The sequence below is a fragment of the Xenopus laevis genome, chromosome 9_10S, assembly GCF_017654675.1.
Source record: "Xenopus laevis strain J_2021 chromosome 9_10S, Xenopus_laevis_v10.1, whole genome shotgun sequence".
In the NCBI taxonomy this organism is placed as follows: domain Eukaryota; kingdom Metazoa; phylum Chordata; class Amphibia; order Anura; family Pipidae; genus Xenopus; species Xenopus laevis.
In genome coordinates this window covers 20,550,623-20,564,177 of record NC_054388.1, presented here as the reverse complement: position 1 = coordinate 20,564,177, position 13,555 = coordinate 20,550,623, and the positions used below count along the sequence as shown (strand labels likewise).

Sequence of the window (13,555 nt, the reverse complement as noted above, 5' to 3'; positions counted from 1 at the left end):
ATCTTGCTTAAATAGTAAAGTGACTAACTGCAAAGATTAAGGGGACATTCGCGTTTATGCTGTTTAATGTGATTCCCACTCAAAAAAGAAAAATAATCTGCATAGACACAAAGTTTTTGGACAGCCAAAACTCTATTTATAAAGACTAATAGTGCTGTCTTGTGAACAGACACTCCCAATGTTTATAAATATAATTGCATAGAAAGGAGTGTCGGCCCAGAGAAAAAACAAATCCTGTGTACTGTGGCCGAATAGAAAAATAATGAAGAATCTAAAGATCAGTGGTCTAAGTGATAAGCAATAAAGGCTTTGTACACACACATATTTAAATATATATAGCACACACACACAAAATTTGGAAGAATACATTGATAAAAGCTAAAATCCCTGAGACTATCTTGCCTCACAAAACATTATCCCATAGTTACATCAACAATTTTGGAGGCCAACATTCCTTAGATCATCTTCCCTTAGTAAACACTATGCCAGAGATAAAGCAACAATCCTGGAGAAAATCTTGCCCTACTATACACACTATCCCATAGTAATAGCAAGAATCCCGGAGACCATCTTGCCTTACTAAACACTATCCCATAGTAAAAGCAACATTCCAATAGCTCATCTTGCCTTAGTAAACACTAACCCAGAGATAAAGCAACAATCCTGGATACCATCTTGCCTTACTTAACACTATCCCAAAGTTATAGCAACAATCCCGAGAGACCATCTTGCCTTACTAAAATGTATGTGAGTGTGTGTAAGTGTAAATGTAAGTGTGTAATAATTTGAAAAATGTGTGTGTTTTGTGCGTGAACACTACCCTGGGGGGGGGGGGGGGGTGCAGCTAGCAGATCCTTTCCTCTGCAACGTGGGACCAGCTGGAGGCTCCGCAGGAAGTTTTCACATGAAGATCCAGGTTGGGGGTCCTCGCTGGGGGGAAGCGGAGGTGCGGGGCAGCAGCAGATGCATTCGTTCCCCCCATTCTGACTGCCCAGCTTGTTGTCTAGAGCAATAACAACAATTACACACAACATTAACATGTCCTTATATATCAGTACCTGCTGCTACAGTCTGTCCATGGATTGTAATCACATAGAAGGATGCTGCATCGATATTAGAATATACATCTAATCATTCTGACTGACAGTTCTCTGAATTGGACCAGAATATCTGGGACTTGCGTTTTTTCATAATGTTAAAAGTGTACATAAGGAGATTTACTTACCTGGTAAAGCTCTTTTGCATAGGCCCTACCTGTCAGTGCAGGACGACTGGGGTTAAGTTCTCCTCTCTGGAGGCAGGACAAACAATTAATGAATTTTAGACTCCTCCTCTTCCTGTGTCTCCTTCCATCCTCAGTTTGTTGAAAAGTCTGTGAATGGAGACACACATAGAATAGAACTAACTCCCTATCTAGCTACGGATCGGCAGCAACCGGCACCCACACCAAAAAAGGGCGGGATGCTGCACTGACAGTACGGGCCTATGCAAAAGAGCTTTACCAGGTAAGTAAATCTCCTTTTATGCATACGGCCCTACCTGTCAGTGCAGGGACGACTGGGGATGTCCCAAAGCCATCAAAAACAGGGTAGGGAATTAAAAAGTATGGAACTAGTAAACATCCAAAAACTAACAATTTGGAACTAAAGGAAGCTAACTACGTGCTACCGCTGCTAGTAGCACCTTCCTTCCAAAATCCGACTGATCGGAAATTATACAAATCGAACTTGTAGAACTTTGAAAAGGTATTAGGGGAAGAACAAGTGGCGGCCTGGCGTTATTGTGGAAGGCCACCGAAGTGCTCATCTTTCTAGTGGAATGGGCCCTCAACTGCAAGGGAGGGAGCCTGCCTGACTGAGAATAAGCAGTAGAAATGGTGTCCACTATCCATCTAGCCAAAGTTCTCTTGGAGGCAGGAGAACCAGATGTAGGTCCCTTAAAAACAATAAACAAGGCTTCCGTGTGTCGAAGAGCCTGAGTTCTCCCAACATAAGCCTTCAAAGCCCTGACTGGGTCTAGGGCAAGAGAACTGTCTGGATCAAGGGCTGGATCTTGAGGGCGAAAGGCCGGAATCACGATGTCTTGGTTTAAGTGAAAAGCCGATACCATCTTGGGCAAAAATTGAGGATTTGTACGCAGTACTGCTTTATCCGGAAGGCTGCTAATTCAGACACTCTGCGAGCAGATGCTATGGCCAAGAGGAAAACAGTCTTGAAGGTCAGGAATTTAACCTCAGCCGAGTCCAGCGGTTCAAATGGAGATGATTTAAGCGCCTCTAGGACTACACCAAGGTCCACGTAGGTAAGGGACGCTGAGAAGGCGGTTTGAAGCCGGTACAACCCTGAAGAATAACTTGAATTTCCGGTAAGAGTGCCCACTGGAACTGGAACAAAGCTGCTAGGGCTGAAGCTTGTACCTTGAGGGATGTAACGCTCAACTCCATATCAAAACCGTTCTGCAGGAACTGTAGAATCTGAGGTGATTCACAAAGTTGCCACTGTAGATCTTGTGATTCACACCAAGAAATGAAATTGCCAGATCCTGTGGTAGGCCTGAGCAGTAGATGGTCTTCTAGCCGAAAGTAAGGTATTAATCACTGACTGAGGGAAACCTTTCGTCTTCCAGCGGTCGGTTTCAATAGAAAAGCCATCAAATTGAGTTTGTGGACGTCTGGATACCAGGCTGGGCCTTGTGTCACAGGTCTGGAATTAGAGGAAGGCGAAATGGTTGATCCGCGAGCAATTGATATCACGTCTGCAACGCAACTGCGGGCTGGCCAGTGTGGGAGCCACAAGGATAGTTGTCACCCCTTCTAGACGATCTTCAGTAGCGTCCTTTGAATTATCGGCAATGGCGGGAAGACATAACCCAACTGGAAGGTCCAAGGAATAGCTAACGCGTCTACACCCTCCGCCAGTGGGTCCCTGATCCTTGAGAAGAATCGGGTACCTGATAGTGTGCCTGGAGGCCATGATGTCGACACATGGATTGCCCCACCTGGCGGTGACTAGCTGGAACACAGATATCTTGAGCTGCCATTCGCCGGGATCCAGAGTGTTGCGACTGAGGTAATCCGCCTGCCAATTCTGCAGGCCTGGAATGTAAATGGCAGTGAGATTGGTGGAATGGGACTCCGACCAATTGATAATCTTGGCTATCTCTCGCATTGCAGCTGCACTTCTCGTACCCCCTTGTTTGTTGAGGTACACCACTGCCGTGCTGTTGTCGGATTGAATTCGAACATGTGAAGCTTGGAGAAGTGGTGACCAGTGAAGTAGAGCATTGAAGATCGCTCTGATCTCTAAAATATTTATGTGGAGATTCCGCTCCTGCTGGTTCCAAAGGCCTTGGCAAGATCTGTGTTGCCATGATGCTCCCCAGCCGAGGAGACTGGCATCCGTGGAGATTACCACCGGAGCCGGTAGATGCCATGGTTTGCCTTTGGTTAGGCTGTCGTTCCTGGACCACCAATTGAGGCTTCTCGAACCGCCACCGATAAATGTATCTGTGTGATAGATTCTGGTGATCCTTGTTCCACAGTTTGAGGAACTGCCTTTGCAAAGGTCTCATGTGGAATTTTGCGAATGGCACTGCGTCTATGGTCGAAGCCATTAAACCCAAAAGTTGAAGAACAGAATATGCTGAAGCTGTCTGGATGGTAAGGAACGGATGATTGATTGGATATGCAGAACTTTGTCCGGTGGAAGGAAAAGACTTTGGAGGGTAGAATTGACTACCATGCCCAGGAAGGGAAGACATTGAGTTGGAGTTAGAATACTCTTTCGAAAATTTATGATCCGGCCGTGGCGAGTAAGATGATGAAGACATAACTGTGTCGCCATATGAGCTTTTGGGCTTGATTCTGCAAAAATTAGAATATCGTCCAGGTATGGATAGACGTGGACGCCCAGTGTGCGAATCATTGCCACCAGTGCTCCCAGCACTTTCGTAAAAACTCGTGGTGCCGAGGTCAACCCGAAGGGCATGGCTTGAAATTGAAAGTGTTGGTGGTTGAGGAAAAACCTGAGGTATTTGTAGTGATCTGGATGAATTGGGATGTGAAGATAGGCATCTTTCAGATCCACCTTTGTCATGAATGCACCTGGTGGAATGGCTGTTGTTATGGAACGAATAGTCTCCATTTGAATCTCTGGTATTTGACCGTCTTGTTGAGTGGATGTAGGTTCAAAACTGGGCGGAAACCGCCATCTCTTTTTGGGACTAAAAAAAGATTTGAATAAAAACCTTGGAAATGTTCCCTTTGGGGAACGAGGGAAATAACTCCCTTTTCCTGGAGGTCTACCAGAATAGAAGTGGTGGCAGCCGCTTTGAAGGTACAAACCTGAAGGCTGAGGGGAAACGAGTGAAAAAGATTCGGAGGCCTGAAGTAATTATGTTGAGTACCCAGTTGTCCGAAATGGAGGCTTGCCATACTGTTGCAAACTGTTCCAACTGAGTCAGGAGTCCTGACTCTTGGAAGGACCCCCTTTCCTGGAATTCTTTTGTTGTGACTGCCATGGTTTGAATTTCTTGTAATCAGGCTGCCTATTGTTAGAGGTTGAGCGACCTCTGTTAGATTGACGTGAGTAGGATCCCCAAAATCTATGATGGTAGTTACGCTTGTGGATAACTTTGTTGGGTCTTTTACCTTGTGGGAGGAATGCTCCCTTCCCGCCTGTTACTTCTGCAATGATCTGCTTAAGCTCAGAGCCAAACAACTGGGTTCCTTCAAACTTGAGTGACACCAATCTGTGTTTAGAAGCAGTATCTCCCGACCATTGTCTAAGCCAAAGAGCACGCCTTGCCGTGATGGATGCTGCGGACGCTCTAGTGGCTAACTTGGTCACATCAAGTGAGGCCTCGCTGAGGAAGGATAGGGCGAGAGATAATTTATCTATCGCAGCCGCCGTGTCTGACTGTTTGACAAGGGGAGATTTCTTAAGCTCTTGGCACCAAAATTTTGCTGTACGTGCTACGCTAATAGAAGCTGATGCGGATCTTAAAACAGCAGCTGAATGAATAAAATCCCTTTTGAGGGCAGACTCCAACTTTTTGTCCATGGGATCACGGAAAGAGCCTGCATCTTCAGCAGGTAGTGTAGTGTTCCTTGATAAGCGAACAATGGCAGAGTCAACCTTAGGTGACTTGTCTGCGAAATGCTTATTCTCATCTGTAACCGGATATTTAGGATAAAACTTCTGCGGGACAGTGTTACGTTTGTCTGGTTCAGACCATTCCTCAGAGAATCTGTGAGACCGATTTGCTGGTGGGAAATGCTCTGGATTTTTTGTGAGTGTTGCCCAAAACTTTGTCAATCTTAGATACAGGTAAAGGAGTTTCCTTAATTTCTAGTGTATCACACAGGTATTTAAGAAGCAACTTGAGATCTTCCGGTTGCTTAGAAGTAACTGCCTCTTCCGAAACTGAAGAATCGGAGTCTAAAGAGCAACTGTTATCAGATTCGGAATCGGAACCTGAATTGGAAACTGAGTCTGAAGAATCAGAATGGGTAGGCTGAGTCAATTTAGGCTTAGGTTTGGAACGAGTAGGGATTTGTGATTGGTTAGCAACAGCTTGTTGGACAGATGTATGAATGTGAGAGTGTAACCATCCAAAGAATTGTGAAAATTGCTGATTTGTGGCAGAAGATGCTGGAGAAAATTCCTGGGGAATAGACTGAGAATGAGAAGTGTGAGCAGGGCTAGCAGGACCCGGTGAAATTTGCGGTGGTGTAGGGGGGTCCTGAATTGCATGCACTGTGGCAATTGTGGATATAGGCCTTGGTTGCTCTAATCCATTGTCAGAATCTGCCGAATGGGTAGATTTGGACATCTTATGTAGGATAGGGGGAGATGGAGAGGCATTAATTGCTTCCTTTTTCTTCCCCCTTTTTTTAGTAGGCTTGGTAGGCTTTTTCTGAATGTCAGCCTAATCATCAATTAAGTCAAACAGTTCCTTAGAATGTGCCATGATGCTGCAGACTGAAAAGATCGCTCATACAGTGCAAGGGGAGGACCCAGTAAAATTGGAAGTTACTTAGCTGAACAAGCGATTCAGATGCGTGCTTCCAGTCCGCCTCGATCCCTGTGACGTCACTGCTATGCGCGGCAAGTCTTGGCGCGCTTAGAGAGCAGGCGGAAGTGACGTAGGTAGGCGGAAATGGCGGAGAAAGGGATTCCGCGGCAGGATGCGGCTTACCGTAGCTGAGCCATAGCAGCAGGGACTAAACGGTAGCAGGGACTCTGCGTCTGGGCAGGTAACAAAATGCCGGTCATCCTGAATGTGCCCCAGATAGTTACTCCGCTATATCTTGGGGCATGGAGCGCACTATTCCAAACCACGAGGGCAAGGAGGGCTCACAACACACAACGCTGCTCAGGAGGAGCGGAGCACACAATAATAAGGGCTCAAAACTAAAAGGCATATCAAAGGGAGCACACTAGTATTAGAATAACAAAAGGGGCTCACCTTAGTAGCTTGTCAGAAGGGCTCATTACACTGAAAAGCACACAACCATGATGGGGGCTCAAATACAGTGAAGAGCACACAAGGAAATGTAAATGAACAAGAAAAAATAAAAAAATTAATAAAATAATAAAATAATAAAATAATGTGGAGAGGAAGAATGATGTGTCCACCTCCGAGCAGGACAAACAAAAAACTGGGGATGGAAGGAGACACAGGAAGAGGAGGAGTCTAAAATTCATTAATTGTTTGTCCTGCCTCCAGAGAGGAGAACTTAACCCCAGTCGTCCTGCACTGACAGGTAGGGCCGTATGCATAAAAACCTAATCACTTGTACCTCTTACCAGCAGTTGTTTATCAGCATGTACACTCTTTCGGGAGACATCTTGAGTTTGAAGAGCCTCAGTCCAGCTGAGATTTTATCCACAGCCTCGGAGTTGAAAAAATCTTCAAATGGAATTTTGCTCTTGCTGAACACCTCCCACATGAACACTCCTAAATGAGAGAGAGAAAAGAAAGGGAACGTGTGATTAGACTGATCCACCAGAGAGCTGGGCTAAACACTGACCAACACTTCACTTCATATTTTTGAAACCATGATATAATGAAATCACAATACACCAATATTTTCCTATTCCTGTAACCCATTTCATGACCTAAAGGAGGCCTTGGCCAGAGGAAGAACCTTCAGGTGAGGCCTGTATTAATAAAAAATGAGAACCACTGCTTTATACAGTAATTTATTGTGGCGTTTGAAATTTTATCTTTACGGTGGCCTCTGAAGCTGAAATTAGGTGCACTTACCTGGCCACCCAAAATCTGAAACCTTCACGACCAATGATTCCCCACCAGGCAGTTGCAAGCAGCCTATTGCAGAAATGGAGATAACTACGTTATTACAGGCAATAAAAAAAACAGTTTATAGGTTCTGAGGTATTAAAAAGAAAGGATACGGGCAGGTGACTGTCACAAATGCATCACAGGTTGCTACTGGTTACAGGGCTTGGTAAAAGTTTTTACTTTGCAGTTTTTATAACACAACAAAAGAAACCATACATACAGAGAAAGAAAAAAAAGACATTAACCATTGCCAGTGGTGCCTTCAATTTACATACTATTTCATGTTACGCCCAACGCTAATGGAGCGGCCTCCCATTCCATCCATGCACCCCAAATGTCTCCAAACTTATTTGGGCAACCCCCAAACTGCATAGGTCTGTTTTTGATAAGGCAAAATATTATTGATCTGCCCCCTCCAAAAAGAAATGGTAGGGGGGTCAAGTGACTTCCAGTGCAAAAAGGATAGACTTTTTTGCATAATACAACAGTTGAAGATAGCAAAGTTTAACCTTAGACTTCAGACCAAAGTTATCCATCACTCCCAAAAGACAAACCAGCGGGGTTCTTAAGCTTGGGGCATCCAAAACTAGGGACGTGTGTTGCAGAACCTCCTCCAGAAACCTTGAATACAAGGGCATTCCCAGAAAACATGTATAAATGTCCCTATGTCCTGGTTGCACTTGATATACATTGATCTGAGACCATTGGATATAGTTTTGCGAGCCTATATGGTGTGAAGTAGACCCAATTCAGGAATTTAGTTTGAAAATATCAGATTTTAAAAGGATCAGTCCTACTTACATAAGCATCTTGGCCTCCTCAGACATTATCCCTTCCCAAATCATCTTTAATGCTATTCTGTGAACCTTCCTTCATGTGCCATCTTTCACCCAAACACTGCTTCTATCACTGTGATCCAAGATGGCACCTATGTGGGAAGGTTCACAAACTAATGGGTAAATGCCCTGTGTACTTTCTGTGTGGACAGGGGTTTGCTGTGTGGGTCAATGAGTCGGACAGGGCCCAATTAAAGGGGACATGTCTGTAGTATATAACAAGCCCCAGGGCATACTTTGCCAAATGAATAGAATATGCAAGTGTTGTATCTAGTTTTCTGATAAACAGTCTATTCATTAGAGGGAAATCAATGTTAGCAGAGCCACTGCCAAGGGACTGCATTATGCCGTATGGCCTCCCTCTGTCTCCTGCACAAACTGTTGAAAAACCTGGGGAGCCCTCCAGCCATCAACGGATCTCCACTGTCCTGAACAAGTGATGTATCTCTATATATCAGCAATACATTGCACCTAATATGAGAGCTATGGTATAGAGAGCGCCAGAGCTGAATGAGAGCTGTGAAGATGTGGAATTTTCTCCCTGAATCAGTTGTACAGGCTGATACATTAGATAGCTTTTACAAGGGGTTGGATGGTTTTTAGCATGGTTATGGAAGATAGCTCATAGTACAAGTTGTTCCAGGGACAAGTCAGATTGTCAAGTTGTTTTTGCCCCTCTGCGATAAAATGGAGAGGCTTCAAATGGCAGGTTATATATTGACTTAAAAGGTTGAACATGATGGACCTGTATCTCTTTTCAATCTATGTTACATAAAACACATTTGCTATAGAAAGTACATATCTAACTTGTGGCTTATGGTACAAATACTGCAATAACGAATGCAGCCATTGAGGGAAGCTTAAACTGTCTTTTCCATTCAGTACCATGGACAGCACTCTGTGGCTGCAGCTCCTATTGTTAAACAGGACATGACAGTGGGCCCCGGTTCTATCAGTTCTGACACCGCCTGACAAATAAATGGATATCTGACTTCTGTCTATCTGCTGTATAGTATAATAGAAAACTTCTAAACCATTATCTATGAATTACTTCTACAGCCCACTGCCAGAAATTGCCTTATTGGGCAATGCCGGACTGAGCCTTAGCTTGTTTTGTACCGACCAAAGTTATAATAATTACCATGAGAGTGTCCCGGGGAAACGTCTTGTCTTCTTCTGTCTTCTGATCTCAATTCTATCACTTCTGCTTTATCCTTTGCTTTCTTCTGCTTCTTACTGGCATATTCCTGATAAAGACAAATGTATGAAAATTATAAATATAAAAAACTATATCAAGGTTGTTTTGGGACAACTTGAGCTTTCCAAATACTATCATTTATGTACAATCCCACTTTTGTTTGACATACTTTAGGTTCCAAGGCCAAAACTTCCACTAACAATAGGTTCCCCCAAGAAATCAGAGATTTATTTTGATAGTGCACATTCTGACTTTTTTAACCTTTTAAACACCTGAGTGCAAGTCATATTTATCGTAATAAAAGGTTTTTACACTATATACAGAGTATTTCTTTTAAAGTCTTTTGGGAGTGGAAATTAAAGGCAATTCATCTAAAGTGAAACATTGGTTTTAATCAAGGTGGAAGTAACGGTCTAAACGTTTATTAGCTTCTCTGCAGTGTGAAACACTTATTCATTTAAAGGACAACCTAACCTAAAAAGATGTGGAAAACTCACAAAGCAACTATAAGAGTGTTATCACAAAAGGGGTTAGATACAGAGCTCAAGCAATACTACACTATTTTTTATATTTTTTTTACCTTTCTTTTTATACTCTCTCTACCCTGAGCTTTCTGGAGCGAAGGTTCATATTGTTGGACTCTCAAATCTCCCTGACAAATGAGGATAAAACACACCAACCCCACACAATAATCTCTGGCTCACAATGGACTACACACACTATGCTTACGCAGCCCTAATGCTAAGGGGACCTGTCACCCCATTCCCCTCTAAGGGGCTGAGCAGTGACTATAAGAAAACTAATCCATAGCTAACCAGGCCTCACACTTCCTACTTACTTGGGTCCTGCCAGTTGTTCCTCCTGCAAAGTGGCTTCTTCAATAGATGTTCCTCCTCTGATGCACATCTGCCCCTGTGACTTGTCTCCTTTCAAATTCTTCTAAACTCCACACTCTTAGAACCTCCTATTTGTTTCACTACTCCCTCTAATGGCCAAACACTATATAGCTAATGTCTAATCTAACCCATTTCTACACTGCCATCTAGGGGCAGAAAGTGGTAATTACCGTATAATTGCTTTAACCCTTTCACTGCCACACTATTTGGCTGATTTGAAATGAAAGAAAAAATCCTATTTTACTTAGTACAATCACATATATCAGAAACATAATTTATTATATGTACGAGAACACAGCAGATTTGGAAAGTTCAATGTTTCCTGAATGAGCCAATACCAAATAAATATAGTTTTAAGGATATTTGTCACCTGTGTAGATCTCCAAACTACAAGCAGTACATCAATACCAAATTTCCAAAGAATCACTGCACAAAACACAATACTTCTGATTTTAAGGCCAAATATTCCCCTAACAGCAGGTTTACCCTAGAAAATGACATTATTAGAAAAAGCAGATTCTGATGACAGGCACTCATTTAATAGGTTTGATTACTTTGCTGCACGTCACTATGGAGTGATGTTTATATTGTGCTTGTATCAAGTTTAGCTGCCAAGAATGGGTTTTTGACTTGGGATCAGTTAGGATCGGACTATTAGGCCAAAAGTCTTCCCATAATTCCAAGTTACTAAACCCGGACTGGCAATCTGGCAATATTCCAGTCTCTTCTTCAAATCAATGCATGGTTGCTAAGGTAACTTGAACCCTAGTAACCAGATTACTGAAACTGCAAGCTGGAGAGCTGCTGAATAAAAAGCTAAATAACTAAAAAAACAGAAATTATAAAAATGAAAACCAATGGCAAATTGTCTCAGGATTTCCCTCTGTAAATCATACCAAAAGTTAATATGAAGGTGAACAACCCCTTTAATGTAGATTTGAACCAATAACGAATGATACATTGTTAACCATGTTACATTTTATGAAATATATTTATATTAATGATACATTTTCAATAGTTTGAAAGCTATCACTAAACTGTTTCTACTGAAAGCAGTCTGGATGTTCATATTCTCTGCACTGCTGCTCCTGACTCATGAAATAATGTAGCAGATAATGTAGCAGATGCCAACTGATTAACGTGGAAGAGAACAGAATTCTGCTACATGATTGTGAAAAAGTCAGAAGCAGAGAGGCAGATGTGAGTGGATGAGACATTTCTCTGCTTCAGTGATAGATTTCAGACTGATAGATTTCACACAATGAAAAGCAAGAAGTCTCTGTTTATTGGCATTGCTGTATAAAAGGAGAGGAGTGTTACACAGGGCAGGATGATCAATGAATGAGCAGGATCATTTGACTCACTGGCTCTGGAGAGAGCTGTGCCGGGTTATTAGGATCACATTCTTTCCTCCCGTTGGTGCTGAAGTGGTCGCCTTCTGTGATACTCCTTCATCTGTGGAGAAAATGGGACAGAGTTATACCAATGTATATATTATGCCTATCACTACCATCAGACATTAGAAACATGACATTGTCTGATATTTAAAAAACGATGTGAGAAAACCCCAGTGTGTTTACATACAAACTCCCTCTCATGCTCTGTGCTGTCTCAGAATGAACTCTAAGTTGTTCATTATCCAGTTTTCTAATCATCCAAATTCCACCGCTGATTAGGTTTATCCCACAAATAGCCACCATCCACTGAATATCACTTTGCTTGGCCTTTAAAAGCACTGACATATCTTACTGAATGTATTTTGGGAAGTTGCTTAGATTACATTTTCTTTCACTATGCAGAACAGAAGTGTAGGGACAAACTGCTAATGTCAAATCTAAATCTAGTTATGGCTGTGTCAAATTGGGCTGATTGAATGCTTAATCTGCAGGCTGAAAAATTACCCTGTAACACTGCGTCTATGAACAAAACATTATGAACAAAACATTCATGAGAGTCAAACATTAACACAAAAAACAAACAAAACAATTTACTTTTTCACAGTCAAGGTGACATCTCTGACCCGTGATCCCACATCATTTCGACAGCTGTGATGAAATAGGTACATAGCTCCCTGCTAATACTGCAACGGTCCTGATCCCAGTGCTCTTCATACACATCATCATACATACAACCTTCCTTTATTCCATGTCCCACTGGATTCCATGTTGATTTCTTCATACATTAAAATGGTTTTCCTCTTTACACTGGACAGTTCATCTGATCCTCAGGAATCTCCCCTGAAGTGACTCTCCAGTCTCCTCACTTGCAAAGGTGCCAGAGTTCTCACCCTCCAAGATCTTGCTTTCAAGTGCTTCTTTTAATACATAATTATTTAATACATTATTATTTAATACATTATTTGTGACATGAATACACTCCTGCTAATATTTAGCTCAGTTTAGCCACTTAAACTAATCACAAAAATTAATCGCATTTATTCAATTTTAAAGAAAGCTCAGACTCTTAATCCACATTCAGTTGTATAAATAGTCAAAAAGTTATTTATTTCTCAGTGGAAAACCCAAGCAAGCAAGAGCACATCAAATATTCATTTATAATCACACATTAAAAACCTTAATTCAAAAGTAACAATTCATGAATATAAATCAAAGACTTACAAGATACGAATATTGGACAATTCGTTACACGTAATCAATTCACACTAAAAAGATTTAATTAATAGACACTATAAGAAAATTCATACAGAGGCTCAGGCTTTTCGGCTAATTAGAGGCAAATATTATATGCCACTCAATTCCTTGGCATTAGGATAGTAGCAGCCTATGACATGTGTAGTTTGTATTTCAAAACTCATAGCCCGTTGGTGCCAGCATGTTAGAAGCACAACTATGCCCTATAAGATATCATTAGAGTTTCTTAACTACTCAGAGGGGGTAATTTATAAACACTGGGCAAAATTGCACCTGGCCAGTAACCCATGACAACCAATCAAATGTTTTCTTTCTATGTTCAGCCTGCAGCTGGCTTAAAAACATGTAATGACTTTCTGGTTGTTATGGGTTACTGCCCAGGTGCAGTTTTGCCCCAGTGTTTATAAATGAGCCCCAGTGTGACTTATAAAGAATGTCATACTTTACCAACGTGAGCACACAGGACTCTATTCCTCCTTCTTTTTCACCTGTCATTGGGTACAAGGTTCCTAACTTGTAATCCAAAGGGAAACCTCTGATTTTACTGGTGAAGAGATGAGAGTGGAGCAAGAAATAACGAGGTAGTGAACACCTGCAAACTGTGAGAAAACATCTAGTTTTCCAAGCATATTTCCCCTTTAAAAAGCTTTCCCTTATTGACTATGGCAG

The 13,555-nt window shown here is 42.1% G+C and overlaps 1 long non-coding RNA gene across 1 annotated transcript; it reads right to left on the bottom strand.

Annotated features, from left to right (window-relative positions):
- Positions 1 to 7,301: 7,301 nt before the first annotated feature.
- Positions 7,302 to 13,200, bottom strand: LOC121398947. Its single transcript, XR_005964633.1, has 4 exons — positions 12,227 to 13,200; positions 11,600 to 11,690; positions 9,283 to 9,388; positions 7,302 to 7,332 (listed from the first exon to the last, which is right to left on the bottom strand). It is a non-coding gene; the product is annotated as an uncharacterized LOC121398947 (long non-coding RNA).
- Positions 13,201 to 13,555: the final 355 nt, after the last annotated feature.